The sequence below is a fragment of the Camarhynchus parvulus genome, chromosome 1A, assembly GCF_901933205.1.
Source record: "Camarhynchus parvulus chromosome 1A, STF_HiC, whole genome shotgun sequence".
Taxonomy (NCBI): Eukaryota; Metazoa; Chordata; class Aves; order Passeriformes; family Thraupidae; genus Camarhynchus; species Camarhynchus parvulus.
Genome location: NC_044586.1, coordinates 48,232,975 through 48,259,057, shown reverse-complemented (window position 1 = coordinate 48,259,057; position 26,083 = coordinate 48,232,975).

Below are 26,083 nucleotides of genomic sequence, written 5' to 3'. Positions count from 1 at the left end.
TAGAATATTCTATCTCTTAGATAAATGATGGAATTACAACTGAATGGGGTTTGGACTTAAGAGTGAATTGAAATCTCTGGAATTTTTTTCATAGAGATGTGCTGGTAATGAGACTGGGATGAGGCTGAATATAAAGAAACCAAATAAGGCAAGTTTAAAGGAGAAGAAATCTTGTTTAGTACTTAGACTGCAACAAGTGAGCAACATTATTTGGAGAAACACACATGGGAAACACACATAAAGGGGCTGCATTACTCTATCACTAGATACTGTTAACTTATCAGTAGAAAGATAATTCATTACTTTAGCTTACCTTTTGTAAGTATAGCAAAAAATTCTGTACATTAAAAAAAATCACGATAGTGAAGCTAAGGTATTGGAGTAGAGCAGTGGGTTTATTAGCAGCTAAGGAAGATGTAATTAAAAAAGTAAGTAATATAAGGAATGAAGAATTAGTGTAGTGCTCCATAGGTAAGCAAGGATTTAACTGGCTCCCTCTTAACTCTGCTTCAGAATTAAAAAAAAAGGGAAAAAATCCGATCTTTGCATATGTAGGCATGAATGTAATTTAACAAAACAGGCTGAATCATGAATTTAATTACACAGCAAGTGCAAGTAAAGTGTTTGTAGTGCTGTTATATAAATGTGTCTGTGATAAACTCATTCACATTACATTCTGTCTCTAATTCCATTTCCATGCACAAGCCCAAATTGCTGGGTTTTGTCCTATCACTATGGATATAACAAAACCAGTATCAAGGAGGACATGTTTTGTCGTTCTTTCAATAGTTGGATATTATAAAGCTATATCTTGCTTCCTAATAAATGCCATATTTACAGCTAAACAAACAAAACCACAATTTTATAGCCAATTTAATTTATGTCCATGAATAATATATACTGCATTAAAATAAAATTTGAAGAATCTACCATAAAATTGTACATGAAAATTTATACTGAAAATGAAAGAGGAGTAAACTAAAACAGGATCTTTGACATATAGAAAATCCTATGGAAAAAGAAAATTCAGTCCCTGCCTGAAATTTCCGCTTCTCATCATTATCACACTTTTAATACACCATCACTTCACAGCTATAATTTTGTTACTAATTATGTTATTAAGGTCTTAAAATGAGTCTATGTACTTGTTCTTTTCCCCTGTGCACTGTATGAAGTGCAATCCTCACCTCTACCTATCTTGGATTTTTGTTTTAATTTTAGAATGAACAGTTTAGGAATCAGTTGTCCAGAGGACATACAATTTTCATAGAATACCCATCAGTTTTTTTGCCAAAGGGTAGCACTTCCAAGGTCCTGCCTTTCCCTCACCCCACCCCCTGCATAATAAAGCTGGATGTAAGGGTCAGCAGTTGAATATACAATCAAGCAATTTCCTGCTGGGAGGGGAAGAGCAGTGCATCCCTCGTAAATAGTCATGTGCTTATTTTTACCCACTGTTTTATGTAAAATAAGTGTGCAAGAAAAAGACTGCAGATTAACTAGGCACACATGGGAAACAGCTGATATTGGTGAGTCCTTCCCTGGAGATGATTTGTCTAATGGTAGGCTGGTCATACCATCACAGGATCCCATCCAAACTCTTGGTGTTGGAGAGTTTGGTAAAAGAACTTAATAGCTTCATTTTGATTCGTGTTCTACAAGATTCACAGTTGGCTAAATAAAAGTCCCGATTCCTTGGCAAAGATGTGCACGCTGTTGAGGTGCAGGTCTCTGGTGCTGTACATACTTTTGATGCCAATATAAAGCTTCTGACAGTACAGTAGCAGCAGGAGTGTTATGCCAAGTATAATCTATACTGTGATTTACAAGAAGAAAAAACACATTTAAAATGTTTCCTTAGGACTTGAGCTTGTCAGGATGATAGCCTAAACAATGTAGTAACTTACCCAGTGGGAGAGCAGTGCATGGCCAAGTTCTGCACCAGAAGAAGCCTTTTTTAACAAAAGGAAACATTTGAGCTTTGATTTTTGTTTGACATTTGGCAGTAGAAACTGTTCTGGGCAAATAAACATGATGGAAATGGTGCATCGAAAATAATTTTTATCACTTACCCAAGCAGTAAGTAACAAAATTGTGACTTGGGACTCATCCTCATGAAAGACTGCATCAAAGTTAGCCTTTGACTAAGGCAGGAATAAATGTAGTCCAGAGTTACTATACCTTAGAAAGAAAGGAAAATGTAAACTGAAGCCCCCTGTGCATGGTCCATTCCAGGAGTGATCCAAAAACACAGGAAATAAGCCCTGTAACCTTAAAAATGTATCATTGCCCCTCTTTTCTGTGTACACATTTGCTTTAGTAAATATGTGTTGTTTATAGGTGCAATATAATATATGAAAAAAATAGGTATTTCTTTTGATTCCTACAGCCATTTAGCTTCTCTTTGGATAAATTAGGCTTCTGTACATTCATCACCTTAGCACGTCCACCACTGAGCCAGTTATGTATTTCCAAAGCAATTTTCTCTATACAGAAGAAATTTAAAATTAACCTAAGCAAGCACTAGATAAAAAGAATTTTTATTATATGCCTTATCTCACAGCTGGTGCAAAGGAAGTTAAATAAATAGAAGTGGAGATCTGTTTTTCTTCAAACTAGAGTTTTAAAAACACCATTTAAAATATGTAAAAATCAAATACCTAAGGAATTTGTTTCTCAGACCTATTTTTGTGTATAAGATTCATGCATTCGCACTCCATGATTCCACCTTGCTCAAAGTTGAACTTAAGCCAAAGATTTCAGAAGTAGATGAATTGACGGACTTTTAATATAAATTAAAAACAAATTCAAGATTCTTTCTTTAAGTTACTTCAGCCTCTTAAAAAGGATGAACATTCATCATGACTGCTTCAGGATTCACTTTAATACATTTTTGATGAGATTTGAAAGAACTCAGACTTAGAAATTCTCTTTCATTTAGGCTTATTCTAAATACTGAACTGGAATCAACCTTGGATTTAAAGGAATATTAGCTCTCTCCTCACATATTCTGTCTAGTCTTGTGAGAGCTGCCCATTGTGCCCAAATACAACAGTTTCTTTAGCAGTGCTGAATTTTAGACACTAAAGACAGCCTCTCCTCAATGGGGGTTACTACAAGGAGAAAAAGAAATTTTCAGTGTGTCAGGGAAGGAACAATCTAATCCTCTTTGCTGGTACATCTGCTCTGGCAGTTTTGCTCTACAAATCAAAAGGCATCCCATTAATTAAAGTTCCTTTTGCTTTCATTTTTATTCAGCTCAAAAAATGTGACCACTATTCAAAAAAAAAAAGGGTTTCAGCCCACTTTACTCACAAATATTCACCACAGAACACACTTTGTCTGTTTTTTTTTCTTTCTTTCTTTCTTTCTTTCTTTCTTTCTTTCTTTCTTTCTTTCTTTCTTTCTTTCTTTCTTTCTTTCTTTCTTTCTTTCTTTCTTTCTTTCTTTCTTTCTTTCTTTCTTTCTTTCTTTCTTTCTTTCTTTTCTTTCTTTCTTTTCTTTCTTTCTTTCTTTCTTTCTTTCTTTCTTTCTTTCTTTCTTTCTTTCTTTCTTTCTTTCTTTCTCTCTTTCTTTCTTTCTTTCTTTCTTTCTTTCTTTCTTTCTTTCTTTCTTTCTTTCTTTCTTTCTCTCTTTCTCTCTTTCTTTCTTTCTTTCTCTCTTTCTTTCTCTCTCTCTTTCTTTCTTTCTTTCTCTCTCTCTTTTTTTTTCTCCCCCTCTCTCTCTCTTTTTTTTTTTTGTCTCTTTGGTTTTTTCTCTCTTTCCCTTTTCCCTCTCCTTTTTAATAGAGAACCTTTCCCTTTGGCAAAGTGCAATACATTCAAAGAGTCTTATAAAACAAAGCTTTCAGTTCTTGGTCAGCAACAAACTCATCTTTGTTCATGCAGCTCTATTAAGGAAAGAAGGCCAATTTTATGCAGGTTTCTATGGTCTGCAGCACAAAGGCATCTATCTGCATGCAAGCTATCTGGCAGCCACACAGCAGACTATGAGATCATCTATTTTAGCAATAGCCAGCTGCAATGAGAAACTGTAAAAATTATAAACTGGTTTATATAGTGCTTTGTTTTTTCCCAAACAAGAGGCATTACAGATTTATGTATTGTTTTGTGGACAGATAACAAGTGCAACTCATGGGGTGCCTTCACATCTAGATGTCAGGATCTGGTCTGCATTTTCCCTGTGTGTCTAGGTCTGTTTTCATTGGACACTAATGTCATCTATCTTAAGCAGGAAGTGATGCTCGACTGCTTTATCCCTGGGGTTTTAACTGTTGTCTAAGGAATTCTGGCCCTTTATTTGCTGGACTTTTACTGTGCTTTTGCTACCATCCACTATTATTCCACAGTGGGTGGCCAGCCATTTAACACTTGCCAGTTGCATCATACACTGCCCATAAAGACCACATACTGTAATTTCGCAGCATGAAGAAAACGAGAATATTTCAGAATATCTTCTCATAGAAGAGAAAGATGTTTTTAGAAGGAAACTTGAAAGGAATTGGAAGGACTTTTATACAGAAAGATGAGTTGTCCAAGGCAGGATGCATACCCTGATCTAAAACAAAGTGAAAAGGCTCCCTTTCAATCCAGCTAGATTTGAACTGGATCTGTGCTGTAGCTGGACTTACAAAAAATGAAGGGTCTGGGCTGCAATTACATACATAGTTCAGTGTGTTTCCTTGTTTATTAGCATAGGTAGAGGAGAACTGAGTGTCTGAGTAAAGAAAGAGTCAACCAGAAAGTGATTTCCTGAAAGCCAGTTTTGCAGCTGTGCATAGCGCCCACCTTATGAACAGATGAGCAAGATACCATAATGAGGTATGGTGGGGAACTGTATTATGTCAACCCTTGTGCAAAAAACACTTTGAGCTTGTTTTTATCCTGCAGTCACTGCCAGGAAGACAGTGTCTTATTGAAGGAGAATGCCTCAGGGTTGCTTCTCCATGCAGTTAAATTAGCACTTCCCTAAATGTGAAGGCTAAGCATAGTGTGTCAGAAGTGTTCTCCTGAATTTATCAATGCAATTCTAAAATGGTAAAACCATGAGGTTTAGAATTTGTTTTTCCCGTATCTTTTGAATATTATGGCACTTTTTTTTCAACTTAAAACACCTAAAAAGCATAAAAGAAGATGGAAAAACCAGGATGATACCCATGCTTCCTATTGTGTGTTATATACATTTACCTGAAAAGCAAAACCAATATAAGTTACTCCATTTCAAGTGTGAGTGAGAAATTTATTGCACAAGAATAGAAAAGATTTACAAGCTTTTGCTATCTAGGAGCAGCATTTTGGAAACAATAATATTCTGTAAACAGAGAATACTTTTTACTAAAGCAGGATATTCAGTTGCAGCTAGTTTGACAGAAAAGCTCACCATGTTAATGAAAACAAGTCTTTACATCCAACATATTCTGACTTAAATAGAGTGGTTCTGCAATCAGTCCAGTAATTCTTCATTCATGTGTTTTGGATCACAGCATCCATTTTGTGGTATACAGCAATAGATGTAGAACAAATGAATACATCATATTTATAGAATCACATTGCAGCAGAGAAGCAGAAGTTCTACAAAGCATGACATTTACAGGTGTAAAAAGGTGACTGTCTTCTTTCTCCCTCTCTAGACGAAAAGCAGGCTTTGCCTTAGATTATACACTTGTGATACCCTAAGAAATAGAAACACATTATTACTTTGTATTATTAGCAATAATATATCTTGAGTGCATATTAACATTACTGTTTACTAGCCTCAGCCTACAGCAGCAGATGTTGTGTAAATGCTTGTGGGAACTCTGTGTGTATTTGAGAAGATGGGTTCTCACATTGGTTTTAGCATTTTTTTACAAAAGCCAAAAAATAAGCCTTGTTTTGTTCCCAAGTATGAAAGAGAATTCATGTCTTCAGTAACACCTTTGTGAGTGGGTGAGAAGTGAGCTATATTTCAAATGAATTATTTAGCCACCCACACACAGATTTAGATGGATGATTAACCCCTTAGTGTGTCTTTTCCTAGTGCATTCTTCACAATTTGCACTTGTAACACACACGTGTGTGTGTGTGCATGCACACCAAGAAGAGACACAGCTCCTTGAAAACTTGGGTAACCCAACACAGGTAAAAGAAATGAAGGAATACAAAGAATCACAGGCTCTCAGTAAACATTATCTTTGGAACAACATTAAAATACACACCTGTGTGAAAGAACATTTGGAATACCATTTCAGAGAATTGAAAAATCTATAGCTATTTCTTAGGATAAAGCAAGATTTCAAGAAAATGCATTCATGCATCTATTCAGCGAGCTGCTGTGGGACTGTTGGAGGAACTTCTGGGTGAAGTTCTGTTTAGGCTATGAGTCAAAAACCTCTCATGAGCTGAATTTACATATTCATGAGCTCTGAGGTCCCATGATTTTATTTGCTAATCGTGAATTGCTATAACTTAATCTTCTGCCACATGTCAAGTAGGCCTTCATAACAGGCTGCCTGCCTGCTACATAGGAAGTAAGAAAAAATTGACTGTACTTAACCTACAAAGGAAGAACCATCTAAGCCTCATATGCAGATCTTATTAGGTTAAGTATAGCAGATCTTAGTAGGTTAAGTATAGCAGTTATTGCTGCCCACCAGCAATGAAATAACTATTAGGCTACAATAATCATTAGGTTTCTATTGGATTTATGTTTCTAAGTGTGTATATCATTTTTAAAAATGGCACTTCAACAGCCTAAGTAATTGAAGCACTTCTGAAGATTTTACCTTAAGCAATGATAATTCCTTCCAGCTTACAGGAATCAATGTTTCCTGGGCTTTTAAATTGTGCTGAAGGGTGCATTTTGCTATTGGATCTATACACAGTGAAGACCTCATGATAATAATCCCTAATTCTTATTTGCAATGTAGTATCTGAAAAGGAGAAAAAATTCTTCAGATAGAAGGAAGTCTTCTTTCCCCTAGGAGTTTTTAGGTGATAAGTTAAATTCCATGGGAATAGCTAGTAAGGAAAACAGATACATAAATCAGGATGTTGGATATTTCTAATCCAGTGTCTGGAGCCCAGAGATCAGTCGAGTTTGCCCTTTTTTCCTCAACTCAGATGCCTTTCAATTTGCAACAAAAGGGTTATAGACCCTGTAGCCTGTGGTTCTCTTGATCTGCTAGAGAGAAAGATACTATTTGGATATCTAGATATTGTATGCACCTCATAAATGGTGTTCAAATAAATGCAAACTTTGGTTAGGACCAGTAGTTTCAAAGTTCTATACAGCTGCTCTAAGAGTGTAGAAATCCATGATCTAATTTACCCATAAAGGGAAAGGCATCTCCAGGCTGATTGTGTGATTAGGCTTCTGCTGAGGTCTGAAATAATGTTATGTTAGTCTTTAACAATCTGTTTTCCCTTAGGTGATAGGAATTGTTATATCGTGGTGAAGCTTGGAAAGAAAAAGGAATGAAGGCAATGTGTCCAAATGATGTCTTAATTTTTGCAAGCAATTAGTTGTCCTCTGTTTTAATAGATGAAACAATCTGTTCCTACATGTGTGTAGTGTAGTAGAACACAATTTGCCATTTCTTATTTAACACCAGATATTCTGTGCTATTTGGAAAACTTATGTCAAGCACAGAATTATTTATTGCCGTTCATGCACAGGAAGTTCAAACTGCCTGACCAGGACAATGTGTACTCCTATTTGGTGTTCTTCTAGAGAATAACATCTGTCTTTCACCTTACTCAAGTTTTGCATAAATCTTATGTATTTAAGGAAGTCAGTATGTCTCAAATCCTCAAGAGACCACATCTAAAGATCAAACAGCATGGAATTAATTCTTCCTTTTGAGTAGAAGAACCAGCAAAAATTCTTCCTCTCAGATCTGAACTTCATTGTAAGTCCAGCCTTTCAGGGGGTGTAGGTAGGTTCAAAAAGAGGTTCTCACAGGATCTCCATAAAAGATCTAAAAAAGAATATTTTTTTTTGTTCCTTGACAGATATGACTGTTTCCAACAGTTAAGGGCAGAAATATGATCCAATTCTGCTTTTAGGTGACATTGTGAGAGGCTTTTTTGGGCTGTGGGCTAAATTTTCATACTCATATTCTATGAGTCAAAAGATGTGTTTGGACATCCAGCTTCTTAAAACCAGGATGGGGATTCTTCAGCTGATTCGCCTCAGCTGAGTTTCATGATGCCTTCACAGTAAAACTTTCTCTTTACCCACAGTACTGTGTTCTGCAATGCTCACATTGCAGCTCAACTGTTATTTGGCCAAAAATTCCTTGTTCCTTTCTGTCAGATGACAGAGCACATATTTATAGAGCAGCTTAAAGGCACTACCCAGGGAGTTGGAGGCTTTGATGTACATTTGAAGGAATAAAATGAAAAAGACCTTTTTGATCCTGTTAAGGGCTTTTTTCTAGAGTTTTAATTGCTACCAGTTGAGCTAAATATAAACATTAAAACTTCCATTGCAACAAATAGGGTATGATAAGTCTATTTTTTATCTTCTCACAGTGAAGATATTACATTAGTGCAGATTACATTTACCACCTCTTATCAAAAAAGTAAGAGTTTATGAAGTGTTCATATGTTAGAGTGAGGTAATTGTTCATGATTTATTTCCATGATCAAAAGAAAATCAAGATACAACTTAGATACTTATAAAAATATAAACATACATATGTATATTAAAAAAAAGATATATCAGTAGATGCAATCAGTCTTTAATCTAGCAGGCAAAGGCAGTATCTAGAGGCTAAACCAGATAATTAGATAGAGGGTATATATTTTAACTTTTTTTATGTGTTAGCTTGAACAAAACTTCTAGGGAAATGATGCCTGACTCAAACTTCAGCCCTTGCTGGTATGCTTGAGACAGATTTATTCACTGTAGTGGTGTTAGTGATCTGTTGTCTCTCTTGGTTCTAGAGCAAGGGATTCTATATCACCCATGATATTCTATATTATTTTGCCTATCCCTAACTTTCTCACCTTATTCAACAGATGGAATACCAGTTTTTTATCAGATCTTTGTCTGTTAGGGAAAGGATCACTGGATAATGTTCTGTAGTCTGTGCTGGGCAATGGGTCATGCTGCCCAATACGTCTCAGGTCTCATGATGTCTGAATGACAAAAGTTGTAATCCATCCTAACTTCAGACATCTGTGCTGATGTGTCTATGCTGAAACTAAATATCCATGGTTCCATTTCTGTCAAGTAGCTATTTTCAGGATGCAAGTCATCATTCTGTAATGAGAATGAAAGCAAAAATGATCCATAAATCCACAAATGCAGAACATAATGTGGTGAATTTTGGGGAAGTAAATGTGGTCATTGGAAAATTCTGACATTTGATGGTTTTCAATTTTAATTTATGGAAAAAATTACTAATAGAATGTCAAAATTTCTTTGATCTTCAGGAATTTTGTGTTCAGAAATGTACAATTTTAATATAAATTGCCGTAGGACTTGGCAGCTGTTCCAGTGGAAAGGGGGGCTTTGTCTTCAGTGGATTTAGGAATGGGTCATGGCATCTGAGTTTTGAAACACACTTTGCACATGCAGTTGCTATCAACTTAAATCAAATCTGACATGCCCCTCTGAAATATGGTTTATATGCTGGGATGCAGTTATCTCACTGACACAGGATCTGATAAATGAATGAGTAGGATGTTCCTTCATTTATACCTCACACCACTTAATAAGCAATACCTGCTACACATCTAGATCATCACCAAAAGAGCAAGCAGTTTCTGATTCAATTTTCCTACCCTGATGAGATTTCAAAAATTAGCTGTTGTCAGTATTATTCACCATTTATGATAGAAAAGCCTTCTGTGCTTTACACCAAATAGCCTATAAACCAGATTTGAAATGGTGAAGTGATGACAACCTTTTGATATTTTTGTGTATGTGTGCATACTGACTATCTTTAAAATGGAGATGAGTCATAAATTCAACACACTGTAACATCCATAGAAACACAGTCACATGGGAACACCAGTGTGATTGTAGCAGCAGGGTAAGACTCAAGGCAGACTTGAATAAAATACTGAAGTGTTAGTTTACTTAAGTAATTCATAGAATTCAGCATCTAGCTAGTTGCAAATCCTGTGGAAATATAACTTCTGAATTTGGCTAGAGAATATGTAGTTCCTTAAGCTGGAGCGCTATTAGATCTTTTAAAGCAGAGTATTTGCATTCCAGTGGAAAGGTAAAAACAGACAAAAAGTAGAGCACCTGGATGTGGAGGTGTATGTCTTGTAAAAGTTTAATGGGAATACTGGGAGCCTTGAGAGAAGCCAGCTGTATCCTGGGCTGCACCAAAAGCAGTGTGGACAGCAAGTCAAGGGAAGGGATTCTGCCCTTCTGAAAAGAGAGGGGTTAGGGGTGACCAAATTGTGGTCTTCCAGTAGGGAGATGACAAGAGAGATGCAAAGGGGCCTCTTACAAGAGCATATAGTGACAGCACTGTATGCTGGGGGGAGAATGTCTTCAAACTGAAAGAGAGTAGGTTTAGATTGTATATTTGGAAAAAATGCCTTTATTGTGAGAATGCTGAGACACTGAAACAGGTCAACCAGACATGTTATGGATGATCCCTGGAAGTGTTCAGGGCCAGGGTGGATGGAGCTCTTGTTGCCAGATGAAGACTTGTTTGCACCTGGTGAATTAATACAACATTTATTCCTCATAAACCACTAGCCTAAGGATCTGCACAATGTTCTGTAGGATGCTAAGCATTGAGCAAGAAGAACTGGAGAGTATCCAGAGCAGTTATGCCTAATTTTTATCAGTTGACCTGGCAGTCAAATATGACTTTGGGATCACTGACCACCCAGGACTATCGAAGAGATTTCCAGGACAGACCTCATGAGCATAGGCGAGGGAACATACTTTAATGGTCTTTGAGAAAATGATAATCATATTGATGTTTATTCCAGGAAAATCAATTAATATGTATGTAAAATACAGTATATAAACACAAGCTCTTTCTTTACTCAGGATGAATGATATTTCAAAGGAGATATCCCCTTGTGCATCTGTTAGAATAAAGAATGTCTGCTTCTTAATGCTACATTGGTATTAAGGAATTTTATTTTTACCTATTTTTGATAACACTCTGAGCAACTTGATCTTGTGAAATGTGTCCTTGCACAAGAGTTAGAACCAGATCATCTTTGAGGTCCCTTCCACTCAGGTAATTCTATGATGCCAAGATGCAGGAGTGGAGTACAGGGAGGAAGAAACACTTTCTGAAGATCACTGCCAAGTAGTGGCGATCATGAAGCTATGTCTCATTTCATTCACTGGTTGTGTAGCCTGAAATCCAAATTTATGTGGATTTTTGCTCTGAAAAGGAAGTGTGAATTATTTGTTCCAGAGAACTGAAATGAGGAAACTGACTGAGCCATGCATACTGAGAGCAAGGGCTACAATGCCTGTCAGAAGAATGATGGGTAGCCATGCTGGTGATTGGGAAAGAGGGAGGTTTATTTCAATGTCTCACAGGGCATGCCCTTATTATTAGCACTGTAAACTTTAACCACATCACTTTCAGCTTCCATTTACTGTAACTGGAAGTTATTGTCCAGGACATGAAGCCACTTACCTTGTATGCTTCCTTCAAAGGCTAAAACAATACAGTCATCTGAATAGACTGCCCAAAGCCCAAACTGTCAGGTCTGGTGCTAAGCAGCATCCACAAACCCACAAATGCCTTGAATTGAATGTCATGTTTCACCTTGCAAATTGCTACTACTCTCTCTGTGTTATCATAAACATGATATTTCTTTTCTCCCATCCTAAGTGGATAGAAGTTCTCGAGAAAAAACTGCCTGCTGCTCCATCTACAGCTGGCAAAGGGACAGAAGTACAGCTCAGTAAAAAGGTGCACTCCACGTGCATTCATGCAGCTGCAGTTTGGAACTTGAGGGTCTTAGAAACAAAGTACAAACGTACTCTTGAAAGTTTTAAATAAACTATCTAGAAGATAGGAAAGCATGAAATGTGATTCAGTCACGTCTTGAAATCAAGAGAGTGTTGAGACCAATTTTCCATCCAGCAACTTGGGGTAAATGCCTCTTCTGAGTTTCTTTAAAGTCTTGTAAAGTACCATGAATTTAGTAAGATAACCATCCTTACTTTGCTACTTTTGGACAGAAAACATGTTCCTAAATTTTCAAACTGCACAGATTGATTTTGATTTCCAAGACGTGTAAGACAATATCTTGTAACTTTTTCATGAAGAGTAATAGATTAGCAAACATAAACCGAGCTGCAATTCAAGAAGAAAGGGATAAAGTGATTTCACTCCATATTCTAGCCATGGATTGCTCAGCAGTGTCAATGGTAAACTGATCTTTGCTTCTCTGTATGTTTTCTTGGAATGATTTGTGTACATTATTCTGCAGTTTATCTTTTCCTATATTTTCCTTAATTCTTAAATACTGTAAAATCTTTTGCACACATTTTATAGTCTATTCCAAGAATAGGGCATATAGCTGAATGGTCTGGTTTTTTTCACTGTATTTCTTTGTCTTTTGCTAGTTCACATCTGGAGAACTCTCTTTTCTTCTGCGTTCCTTAGGCACCACAGGTTGAATTGTCTAAGAGGAGAGTGACTATGCAATTGCTCATATAGAAGCAGTCAAAGGCAATTAAATAAGACTGCTGAATACAAATCAAATATTTGACAGCCCACAGTATCAGTAGGTCTTTGAGTTCAGGGACACAAGTGCAGGTTCTAAGTCTTGAACCTCAGGTGTTCTCAAAGTTTACACCTGTCAGACATGAGTTCCTGCACCCAACATGAGGTGAAGGTTTCACCTTGTCTCAGTATCTGGACCCAAGTAGGAGAAATCAAACATGTATGGCTGTGACTGTAACCTTTTGTAGGAGGTGGACTGTAGGGGTTTGGCCAGAAAAAATGGTAGAAGGTGTTTTGCCGCCTTTTATTATTGGTTAATCCAGCTGGGAAAGTGTTTTTTCAGTAAAATCCTAGCTGTTGTCTATTTCCATTAGCTGCAAGCTGTATTTGAGACAGCTGTAGAGGTCATATTGACCAAACTCTTTCAGCAGCAACAGAGGTGTTCAAATTAAAAGAGTGAGAGCTATAACGAGCTTTTAAAGTCAAAAAGGATCACTTCTAGGTTCCTTGCATATATCTTGCTTTTTAGAAAGGTGAAAGCTCAGGTAACTCCTTGAGGATTAAAACCATTACATTTTCAAATAAATAAGACCATTCTTTTGGGCATATAAAGCTATTTTTCCTCCTAAATTCTTTGCTTCTGCATAATTCCCTAACTGGAAGCTGATTGGGAACACTTCAATCTTACAAGCAATTATTTATTTTGTTACTCTCAGTGAAAAAAACGCGAAGTCCTAAATTATTATTGGAAAAAATTAAATCAATATTTTTTTCCCCCAGTAAAAGTGAGTTCTGCTTATCTAAATACACCAGACTTCCATGAGAACTACATGGCTTCACTGTAGTTTATAGTCTTGGTAATTTTTTTTCTCCATAGTGAGTACTTTACCTGCTATGTCTTTCCTATGGCTGTGGGAATGCATGAGGGAAAACAAAATGCAAAACGAGTTCTGGCTTGATTTAGAGGAAACCCTGTATCTGTCTGGCCTTCTTTTCCCTGAGAACAGATGTGTTACTCTGCAGGGAGAGATCCTGACTGATATTGATACTAGAAAAAGACTAAAAATCCATTGGGAAAATCAAATGAGTCTCTGAGGGGCTTCAGAATAGTAATAAGAGTAGTTATGAAGGAAATACATTCTATAAATTTCTTTTAATCTTCCTTTTAATTGCTCCATTTGCACACCAGTGCCTCAACATTTATGCTTCAGGGAAATTTTAGACAGAAGAGATGTTTTTCATGAGAAGGGATTTAGGTGCAAATCTGTGTTTTAAATGAGCTTAGTAAAAAGATCTCCTGTGGTGCTAATAATACCTGGAAGGTTTTGCTCTTTGGTCTTCATAATTGGAGTCTGAGATAACATCTAAGTACTTTGTTCTGAGTGCTTCCATTTAACTCCCATTTTCCACTCCCATTTTCTAAAATTACTGAGAATATAATAATGGGTTGATCTTTCTGAGACTTAAATTTATTATATTTCCAAGTCATTTTGAGACATTCAGAGAGAAGACCTGAATGAAGCATCATCTCTTCCTTAATTCCTTAATTTCTGCGCAAATCACACAGGATTTTTACAGCTTTTCAGTAAAAGTAATTATTAAAGGCATTTTTTTTATTTTGAATCATATGGATTTTTTATGGATCCCTCAGACACACAACTTAAAAAATCCAACCAATTTTTAGAAAGAATAAGTCTTCATGATTCATCCAATTGATTGTAGCTGAATTTCAGAAGATTTCAGAGAACCTGAATATTACTTTCCCTTATAAAACTTCATCAGGCTTGATCTGAATTTCCATTTCTCAAGGAATTCTTAGAGATAAAATGGGATAAGGAGCCAAACATTTCAGAATTCTTGAAAAATGAAAAATTTGAATCGATCTCCTCGTGACGTTTCGTATTCATACATGGAAAATGGTCTGTGTGGATAAGATTAAACTGCTAATTCCTAAGATGTGTCTACTAATAAAACCAAATAATTGTTTTTAACTTTATGATAGAATACACATTAATATTTAGTATAGGATAACAATTGAAATGATGACATGAAAATGCATTTTTTTGCCTTTGATCAAGATGAAATATATTTCAGATCTGTTGAAGTGAGTATTACATAATTTTGGAATTGCATTGAAAGTAGAGGAAAAGAATTAAACATTTCTACTACACTGTGATTAGCTTTGATCAGAGCTACACTCTTTTTCTTGTTGAGGTTGCTTGGATGTATCTTTTACTTGCAAGAAGAAAAGAGTGATTATTCCAGAAAGACATTCATGTTTGTGTGAAGCATTTTACATAAGCCAAAATCAGCATTTTTTAAAAAGAATATTGTTCCTTATACACTCAACTTTGAGCCCTCAGAAGCCACATCAAAACCACTGCTAACTGAAGTGGGGTGATAATTATGATCATTATGTCAATAAATAAAAGCATGAGGCAAAATTTCAAAACTGCTCCCTGAACAGGTGTGGTTCAAGTGAACTGAACAGATCTCCAAACTTTAAAACAACAAAGTTAAACCAGATTAATTGCAGCCACAATTAACCTATAAAATTACCCATAGCTTGCATCTCATGAGTCAGGCTGATCCCTGGATCTGGCAATGAAAAGATGTCTTGCCTCCAGGTGAAATTACCTGGGGATGGCTACCTCAAACATAGGCATTTACATTACAGACATCTGAAGTGAGCTGCAGAAGATCCCACCTGTGGGAGATTTTGTATTTCTTGTTCTTCTTTCTGTCTCTTGTAGAGGAGCTGGAAAAGCCTTGGTGCCATTCCCAGTCATCAAGGTGTTTGCACAGAACCCAGCTGGCTGTCACTGCCATAATTTTACTGCCTCTTGAGGTTTTTTATACCTTTCCTTAGGTGACTTTAGTAAACATGAAGAGAATAACTTTGAATGTATGTGATACCTTTATATCATGAGTCAGTTTCTCCCAAAATTTCTAACACAGTTTCAGTGGCTGTTATAGCAACTAATTTCTTTGCAGATTTTCAGCATCAACTAAAATTATTTATTCATTTGAGAGATTGAACAGAACCACACTTCTCGTCTTCCAGATGCTTACCTACTCATTTTTATGGTGTTGTGAGAATTGAATGTAACAAATAGTAGGGACGATACTGGGTAAGGAAGAATAAGTCCTACAGCAGCAAGATCCTTTAATTTTCCTTTTCTCAGCTGTTTTATTCAAAAGTAAGTAGCTGTGTAAATGCATAAATGCATGCATACATGGCATATGTTATTTGTACACATACACAACCCCATATACATTTATACTTATATCTAAAAATTGTGTCCCATGTCTTGCAGAAGAAGGAGACCTGAAGAACTGTAGTGTGTTCAGCTCTGGGGTCCCCAGCACAGAAAGGACGTAGACCTGATGGAGCAAGTCCAGAGGAGGCCATGAAGATGATTAGAGTGATGGAGCACCTCTCCTATGAGAAAAAGCTGAGAGAGTTGGGATTGTTCAGCCAGGAGAAGAGGAGGTTTTGGAATGATCCTATTGCACCCTTCCACTACCTGAAGGGAGCTTACAAGAAAGACATGTTGTGATAGAACAAGGGGGAATGGTTTCAAACCGAAAGAGAGTAAGTTTAGACAAGATATTAGGAAGACATTCTTCACTGTGAGGCTGGTGACGCAGTGGAACATTTGCCCAGAGAAGTTGTGGCTGCCCCATCCCTGGAGGTGCTCAAGGTCAGGTTGGGTGGGGCTCTGAGTGACATGATGGAAGGAGTCCCTCTCCATGGCAGGGAGGTTGGAACTGGATTATCTGGAATGTCTCTTCCAGTCTAAACCCATAACACCTATAAACCAGGATTACAGTGTGGGAGTGAATGTTCTGTAAAGCCTTCCTGGCGCTGAAAGATTAGTGCATGGTGTCCCAGGACAGTGGTAATGGGATCAGATGCATCAATCCCTTCAGGTGTTGTGTTTGCATGTTTTGCTCATGCTGCACCACTCCTAATTCATGAGCAAGGAAAACTCTTGAATTGCTGCAAAAAATGAATTAACAGACATGAAATGGCAATGGCTGATACCAAATTATGGAATCACTTAGATTAGAAAAGATCATGAAGATCATTGAGTCCAAAAGCAGAATCAAGAAAGCAGCTAAAGTCTGATATTGCTTTAGCTTTGTGTGACCTCCATTTTTACATTGAAGGTGCTGGGCAGAGAGTGCACATTACCACCTCCATACCCCCCTTCAACAAGACACTCTTGTGAATTTAAACTGAGTTACAAGCTTCTGTCCTACTGATAGGAGTTTTGTCACACACTTGAATTCAGGTGTATGTTTAAGCAGCCTGTTGCTTAGCAATGAATCTGGGCTTCTGCTTATATATTTTGGTGATCAAAGGGTGCTGTGAGACAGCAGAGAGCACAGCAGCAGCTGTTTTGTACATTTAACAACTTTTTCCTACTGTTATGCTGTGAAAAGGACTTTGGGGCAGGAACAAGGTCTCAAAGCAAGAATGATTCTTCTTTCCTGTCACAGGCAGCACTGACCCACAACTTCCAGGAATGTTCCTGTCCTCAAAACGTCTTTTTCCTCTAAAGTTGATGTTTGTCTTTTAATATTGTCCAGTTAAGTTGTCTCTTCTTTATAACTCATTATCCAGTTCTTTTCCCAGCTCCTTTCTCCTCTGCAATTTGCCTGGATCATAGATGTCCTTTCACTAAAATTTTAACATTCTTTTGTCACCCTTACCTTATTTGCCTAGAGCTCATAACTTTTTCAGTGACTGCTTCAGTGCAGAGGATCTCTGCTGGACCAGGGGGATCCTTTCTTGCAGACCCAGCCTTGGGATGGGGGTTTCTGGCAGCAATTAGCCTGGGCCATCACCACCTGGAATCCTGCAGTCCAAGCTTATGTGTGGGTGCTGCTCCTGCTCTCTGCAGGCCTTGAACATCACCAGTTACCTCCCCAGTCTGGGGCACAGCATGAGGCTAAGCCTGCCCTGCCCTGCTCTCCCTGTGGGGAGAGCTCTGGACGGCCAGAGATAAGCCTAAGACAAAACCAGCCTGCGGCTGTACAAATCCTGTGTAGCTGTCTGGGTAGACTTAGGACACTGGTTTTCATTGATGATTTGCATGGTTTCATTTACCCTTGTAATGTTGCCACGCTTTTCCCTACCACATTTTTTTGTGTATTGGTTTCAGCTGTATATTTTTCAAATTTAAACTCTTTGAGGGGGTAGTGGGAGTTGAATTTACTGATAGTTGAACTCAAAGGTAACATGATGAACCACTTGGTTTATGTAATTTTCACTTGTAAAATAAGGTCTTTCTGTTTTGGAAAAGAATCTTGCAGCTTAATTATACTTTGCTTCTACAAAAATGTCAGTCTGTTTGTAACAAGCCACAGATTTTCATGCTAAAGGTCTTTACCTTTCTCACTTGTATCTTTACCTGCAAAAAATTCTTGCCATCATACTGAAGGAATTCAAGGTGAAGCTGATTAGCTTTGTAAAGCTGATTTTTTGCTAAGATTATTATATGTTAGGGAAAATTTTTGCAGTAGAGTTGTAGTCAGAACAGAGAGAAAAGACCTCACTTTCGTTGCCCCCTGATGTCTTTTCAAAACTCACATATATTTTTGTCAGATATAATCTATTTCTTTCAAAGTCTTTTCACTCTTCTTCTTTTAATGCTGCTGCCATTTGTGTATATATTCATTTTATGTGCATTGATTTTCCATTGAAGACTATCAGACTGATCATCTAGAAGTTGGAGAAATGTATTAAACACCTTGGGAAGATACAATTTTTTTGTCATTACACAATCTCTAGTGAATGTGACTCAGACCTTACTTGCAAGGATGAATAAAAGCATCAGTGACAGGTGTCTTCTTGGACCTCCTCTCAAAAACTATGTGTGAGAAAGCTGAATGCACCCTTTGCCTTTGATAGAACCTCACTGTGCAGCAGCTAGACTGGGATCATTGCACATGGACACTACAGAAACTCGTCTGATCCTTCTTACTATAATTCTAATATACAATTTTGGCTTTTATAACATTCAGAAATAATGGCTAGATTCTGTCAGCCTAGCTTACCTAAACTAGCTGGTCTTCAGATCTAAGCCTATATGGCTCTAAATTCAAGGTTCAAAGTATTTTCAGTCACAGGATCTAAATGCTTGGGCTGTCCTGCCTGTCAGAGTAAAGCTGTTGTGAAATAAAAAGCCATAGATTCATAAGGTCAAGCTAGAACTCTCAGATTAAGACATTTAAACCTATGTGTTCCCAGATAAAACTTTGTTAGGTGTTGAATCTCCCAAAAGAGTCAGTGTAGTTTCAGTCAAGAGCTTTAGAGACTAGAGTGGTTTTAAACTGACCTGTACTTAGGCAGGGACCATTTCTGCTTAGGAGAAAGGTCTTCTATACCTGAACTTGAATAGACAGAGAGGAGAAATAGGAACTACCCACAGAGCTGGCAGAGCAGATAGCAAGAACAGCCTCATCCCTTTCCCAGGAACAGGGATTTCCCAGACTGAATATGATGATTATCCCTCTGAAGGGGAGAGGAGGCCCAGTTTGCCGAGAGCAGCAGCACAGAAAAGAGGCAACAGCAAATAAAAGAGTCAGCAGCAGGGGACAGGATTCTCCAAAAACAGGTTTTAACAAAGGACTCTGGATCTGGCTGTGACTTCAGTGTTCTCAACTGAGGTTCCTCCAGCACATCCTAAATAAAGGGAAATGTTTTTACTCTTCTCTTTAGCTACAATTCCTGAGTAACTGAAATAAGAAAAAGTGTAAAGAAACTGAAAGAATATAGTCATTCGGACAACTTGTTGAAGCAGTATGGCAGTCAAGATCCCTCTTAGAAAGTCCTGGAAACTGTTGATACCAGAGGCAGCCAAGATTGCTAAAGAATTGTTCATTTTATGTCTTTTTTTTCTTCCTGTTCTTCAGCTTATTCTTTTTCCCAAGTGACTCAGTAAATTTTCCTCAATTGCTCATACAATCAATTACTGTCTTAGTACATATGTCCTGTTTTTCTTTTTGGTAAGGAGTTAACTCCTGGGGTGATGGTGGGATGTGAGTGGTCCACAACTCCTCAAACTGCAGGTTTGCACTCTGGGAATGCTCAGAAATCCTGGTTCACCCAGATACAGGAGCTGTAAGCTTCACCTGAGTCTTCCTTGGGTCTCATCTAGCCCATATGGCTGGATCTCATCCACACAATAATGAGTGTGGGGAGAGCTCTAGACAGGCAGGGATGAGCCTAACATGGAAACAGCTTGAGGCAGAAGCATTGATCTAGACCTTGGAGATCAGAAGCACCCTGAGGAATTCTCCATTTAGGAGTCAGCAGTGCAGAGTGGGAGCTTACAGACTCCCCCAATCACTTCTCCTTCAGTGTGTAACAGGAACCTCAACAGGACAGAGAAGATTTTGGAAGTATAGGGAAGTTACTACACAGTTATAAGAGGGAAGGGAGTGCAAGAGTAAGCTGCTGAAATGATGTTTAGCTAATTCAAAAAAATTTTTTTAGTTGACCTAGTTTTCAAACAGAAATACAAATGTCTGCTCAGGTTCCTTATCATTAAGGACACACACAGGTTCTTTGCTGATTCAGGACCCTGTGTCAGTGAGAGCTACATTGCTCCACTTATATGAGGGCAGAATTAATTCTAATAATGTGAAATTAGGGGGAAAAAAATAAAGGCTTTCAATAATGGAGATTGTGCCTGCATTCATGTTCGAATTTCATGTGAAAGGAAATGTTTTAGGTCTACCAAAGTAACTTGTGAGCTTTGGGATCAAATATCAATTTTTTTAAATAAAAATTTATTGAGCATTCCTCGCAGAAGTCAAATTCTCCTTCATTTATTAAGAGAAAAAAACAAACAAATACCAACAAAAAAAGGCAGCTACAAAATAATTTTTGTAAATGTAGAAGTGCTTGAGCACCAAATACTGTTAATGCTGCTTTTTGTGTTAGCAAAAGAAGTTAGCAAAAGAAATCAGTTCAGGTTGATCTGAAACACATTAGAAAGTATTTTTTAGGTTCAGCCACCAAACTGAAAAGTCAATTATTTGCTCATGTCTAATTAGGATTGTAAGAAAAAGCCTCAAAGAAGAGAGGTATGAACTATTTTCCACAGCTCAGTGTTCTCTCTCTTTTTTTCCTGCTATATTCCTCACAGGCGTTGCTAGAGCCCTTTCTGTTACAGTGAGTTATGCAGGCTCCAGTGCACCTTTTTCAGTTTTTAGCAATACACAGTATCCAAGCTGTCTCTCCTTTGGGCCCCATTACTGGACACAGAAGGGATCTAAGCAGCTCCTTTGGGCTCACAGGCAGGAGGTAATTTTGCATGCACGGCTGCCCACTTTGAGGTATGTCCTGCTCCGTGGATGATAACCTCTCTGTGAGTGTATATTTCATGGGTAAAATTTAGCTTCTGATGTTTCACTAATACATGCTTAACTCTCAAGTTCATGACTTAACCTGGGCTGCTGCTGGATTAAAAACATCACTTTAATATTTTATCAATTACATGCCAGAGTACTCAGGTTGCTGGAGCTGTTTCCTGATGCTAATACTCTTGGGCAATCTCTTTTGCTTAATTAGGACCTTATGGAAGACCTGTACCTGGAGCACTATTATTTTCAGCTAGGCCTTTTCACTTGTGATACTTACCATTTCAAGATGGAATTACCATCACTCTGGCCCTATGTTCTGCACTCGAATCTCTTCTATGTACCATGGGTTTTCTTTCCACACAGTTGCTTTCTGTTTCTTCCAAATGAAGTTGGGTTGTTTTGGCAGTTGTTAGGATCTCTGAAAGGCTCTACTTAAAAGTGCTTTCAATGCACTCTGCAGTTTTCTGTAGCCTGGGTTCCCCTTTTTCCCCCTGACTTTGAATGGCAATGTGTTTATTTTACTGCACAATGTGCACTTTTTCATGGTACCACACAAAATATCAGATAAGTTCTTAAATAGAATCTCCTTTTGGTAGTATTAGTGATATCTGATTTGTGGCAATCCCAAAACATTTCACATCATTGCATTTAGAGAATATGGAGTTCAAGTTTCTGTTTTAACACTGACTTAACATGGGACTGCATACCCTGACAGTTCCTTGAGTTACCTGTAATCACCTCCTTCTTTACATCTGGTTTCTCATTAGAGTGGAATACAAACATTTTTAGGGGCATGGGAACATGAGGAGATATGCACTCTTATATGTGTCTCTTCCAATATATTCATCTTTTTTGCACCTGCTATTTTGTTTTCAACCTAAGAAAGAATCCAACAATAGCTAAAAAATAACATCAGTGCAATTGTCACCTATTTTGGAGGATAAAATAGAAACTCTCCCCGCATCCTGTTTAGCTTTTAACTCTGAGAAGAATATTGGGTTTTAGACTGCAGTCCCCATAAAAGCTCCATGAAAGCTCCATGGCAACATTTCCCCCTGGTAGCCAGCTTCTAAGCATTAATGACCTCCTCCAAAGCCTGGGTCTGGGCTTTAAGCAGAGTTTCAAGTAGTTTTTGCCAGTGACTTTCTTGAGGCATGAGCCTGACCATGCAGAGAGAAGCCTTATGGGCTGAAGTGATAAAAACAGCAGCATTGTTGCAATGTCTATTGGAGTGAGAAAACTACTAGATAACTTCCAGTACCTTTCAAAATAGGCAAAATAAACCTGTATCAGCATCTCAGGTCAGAGGATTGAGTAAAGAACTGATTTCCTGGAATTTATTAGATTAAAAGAGTTGCTTCTTTTCTTAATTCTCATGAAAACACCCTCTATTGCATATTTTACAGTAGTAGCAACTTTGCAGAAAGTGTTTGTAAATATTTTTTTTTCAAACACAGTCTCATAAATTAGTAGTGCCCAACATTTTCTCTTGGTTAATTTAGTTTCAGCCCTCTCTCCTGTGCTGGAAGCTGCTACATTTCCCCTCGAAGCCATGGACTGAATTGAAAGGTTCCCCAGGAGTCTGCTGTGAGGGGTCTGTCTTTGTTACCTGATCCTGGAGGAAGGGGTGTACTCTGTGTCTGCCAGGAACAACTTTTTCAATAGAGTGCTTGGCACTCCCAGGCCCTGGCTGACCCTTCCAGCCTGGCTGAGAGCATTTAGCACCATGTCAGAGTGCACCTCATGGGGGGGAATATTGGGCTGATGCTTGCATACTTTACCTCCAGAGACAGAACGTGAGCCAAATTTGTCAGCTTCCCTTGGCCCCAACTGTAGTACTGGAAAGATGATGGGGAAAATTAACGAAAGCTTTTTTGAGCCAAAGAAAATCTTAAATTCTTAATATCAGGGCTGGAAATAAAATGTCAAAGGTAAAAAATGAAACAGCAAGATGTGAGTCTAACTCATCTCCAACCAAGCTCTCATGTCTCACATCTCTGCCCACTGACCTCTGGAGAAGAACTTAACATTCGAAAGTCATGCACAGCAGCAGGGTCTCCTCTCTCCTTACCTCTATCCCCTTTTATGCAAATTAGGAATTCATTGCTTCCTTGAGGACATCCCTGACATTCTTCAAATTTTTTTCAATGTTGCTACAACATGTCAAGTCAGTGATATGTTATATCATAAAGAGAATTAAATGCATTTACACTCCTGTGTACCAAGCTCATCTTTATTTTTCAATGCCACGTTTTGTATTGGAGCCCTGTCATAAGTACTTTACATTTACTGTTAATTTGGGTCTGGAGGACCCTTGTTCACAAGCTCCAGGTAAGTGAGGTTCTTAAGTGTGTACTAAATTTTAGACCCAAGAAGAGTAGTATTCTCTTGCCGTATTTTATTTTCATGGGGTTAATGTGAAGAAGGTTTCAAACTAGTCTGTTACGCTTGTGTAGCTGAAACCTGCACAGAAATAGATTTTTACCTTGCAAAATCTTACATAAAGTGTCACAGATCATGATGAGACAGAGGACAGAGGACAAGGATGTGCACTTGAACCTCACTTATCAAAAGTCACTACCTTCGCAACTTCTGGTGCCTGCCTGCAACTTGTCGCCTACAACTTTGTGAACCATGAAAAAATATCACTATAAAAATAGCTGTAACAATGCTTTGAAAGTGAATTAGTTTCCTGGGATCGGTTATTAACAGTAATTGTACTGCAGTCCGCATAGTATATAAATATAAACACATGCTTCTGTATCACACAGAATTAGGCCCAATCCATAATAACAGATAAGTGGAATAATGCTCAACATGGATGGATGCCAGAGTACAAAAATGCCCAATCTCAAAAGAGGCAGCCTCTGTTCTCCTGGGGACAGTATGCCATGGGGGTCACAGCTTTCTGGGGTTACTATTTCTTTCACTACTCAAACTACACTGTGGGAATATTGAACAAATATGGTGACCCCTCTGCGGGCATTCAGTGTTATTTAACCTAACCAAGACACATGGGCTCAGCAGGTTACTTAGCATAAACAAGCCTCAGGTTCTTAGTCTCTCTAGAGAGCACAATATCTTGCAAAGAAAAAACTTTTATTCTTCTGTTTCTTACCTCCCATATAATCAGTCTCACAACTTTGTCAAAATACATACATTTAAAATTTTGAGTCCTTAAAATGGCAGAATAAAGTCAAGGCACTGTTTTACAGTCAGTCATATCCCAGAGTGCTGGCTGGCCATCTGCTGCCATGTACTGCAAGAAGCACAAGTCTGGAAAATGGCATTTCCAACAGTCCTTGGGGAGGCTTTGCTACATTGGGGTCAAACAGTTTTTTTCTGGCTTCATGCAGATTATGTGTACTGAGGCATACCATGGCTCTAGTAGTTACCACTTAGTTTTTGTTTAAATGACAAACATCTATGTGCATGCATATATTGTATTGTCAATGTGAGCATCCAGAAGCAGATGGCTTCTAGCTCAATTTCTACCTTTAGGGAGTTACATTCCTCCTCCTACATGTAAGAAGGTATTTTTTTCAGGAAAGTGAATTCACTCTGCACTCTGAGGCCTTGTGCTGGTATTGATCTGCTAAAATACACCACATATTTACATAATGCCATCTCCTGAAAAGTACTCAGTGTCTTCTCTTAGCTGGAGAAATATCACTAACATACTGGTCTTGGTAGTAAAATCCCCTCAGATTTTATCATGGCTCCTCATCTGCCAGGGTTTTTTCTTTTCTCTCCTTTACTAGGCTTGAGATAGACCTCTTCCAGCAGTGGAAGTGGTTTGGAGTGGCTTCCTATGAAAGGCCTACTCAGGAAGGGGGGGAACATCCCCAGACATCTATACAATCCTTCTCCTCAAAGACCTCAGTGTAACCAGTGAACAAAACCACAAAACCAAAGCAGAATGCTTGATTTTTCTTTCTCTCCACACATTTGTACTCTGCAGAACTTAAAGAAAACACCTCCTAAATCCCTTCTGAATAATTTAGCTTGAATTGTTTACCCTTTGACAAAAAGGCACAAAATAACTAGGAAATACAAAGTCCTGAAACCATTCCCAGAGGCCACCATTGCATACACTGTCTACTTATTTCAGTTCCTTTTTGCCAGGCAAGACCTTATGCTTTCTGTTCAGGGCACAGGAGAATACAAAAGGCACTCAGCTCTCCTTCCTCATGGGAATGGGACTCAACAGAAGAGAAAGAGGACCAGTTCACTGTGCAGGAAGTTACTTTATCTTACAATGAAAGTAATTCACCAGTGTGTGCCAATAGATGTTCAACATAGCTTCTCTTTTCATATAAGGAGAAAGTTGCAAAACTGTACACATTTTTGAATTTCATTTTTAGTATACTTATGATTTTTATGATCATTAATCACCATAATCTATGACACCACCTGCTTATGACACAAGAATCTCCTGTTCTCCTGACCTCCTTCATGTAAGTATCTGAGCAAGAAGCTAAATAGTAAAGTCAGATAACACATAGTATATAACTACACCATCAATCAAAAATGAATAGGCTTAACGTATTGGCTTTCGAGCAACCAAAGACCAATCTGCTGGAAGTCCCTGGGGATGGATAAAAGTAGAAGTAATCTGAAATAATGCAATTGAGCCAGGAGGTTGAGCTAGTTGAGAGACATTATTACTGTTAAAAATTGTTATTAAAAATCCAACTGATTCAGAGCATACATTAGAATGTGAAAGTTTAGGTGACTAATGAGAAAACAGACAAGAAGAAAACCTTCTAATTATATGTTAGAAGTAAATGAAAGTGAAATGAAAGAATGAGCTAAATCCTTACCAGGAAAGGGAAGGAAGTAATGAGCAGAGAAATTCAAAGTCTTTTTTATTTCAAGTAGAGCAAAAAAATAGTTCTTCTATATGGTCAAAATAATTAAAATGAAAAACAGATGTAAAAACCTAGGCTCAAAACCCTCTGAGAATATTTTAGTTATTCTCAAGTTTGGGAGTTCCTCATTAAGGGTATTATAGCAACTCCCAAACCTGCAGTGATTTTCTTCCAGAAATCATAG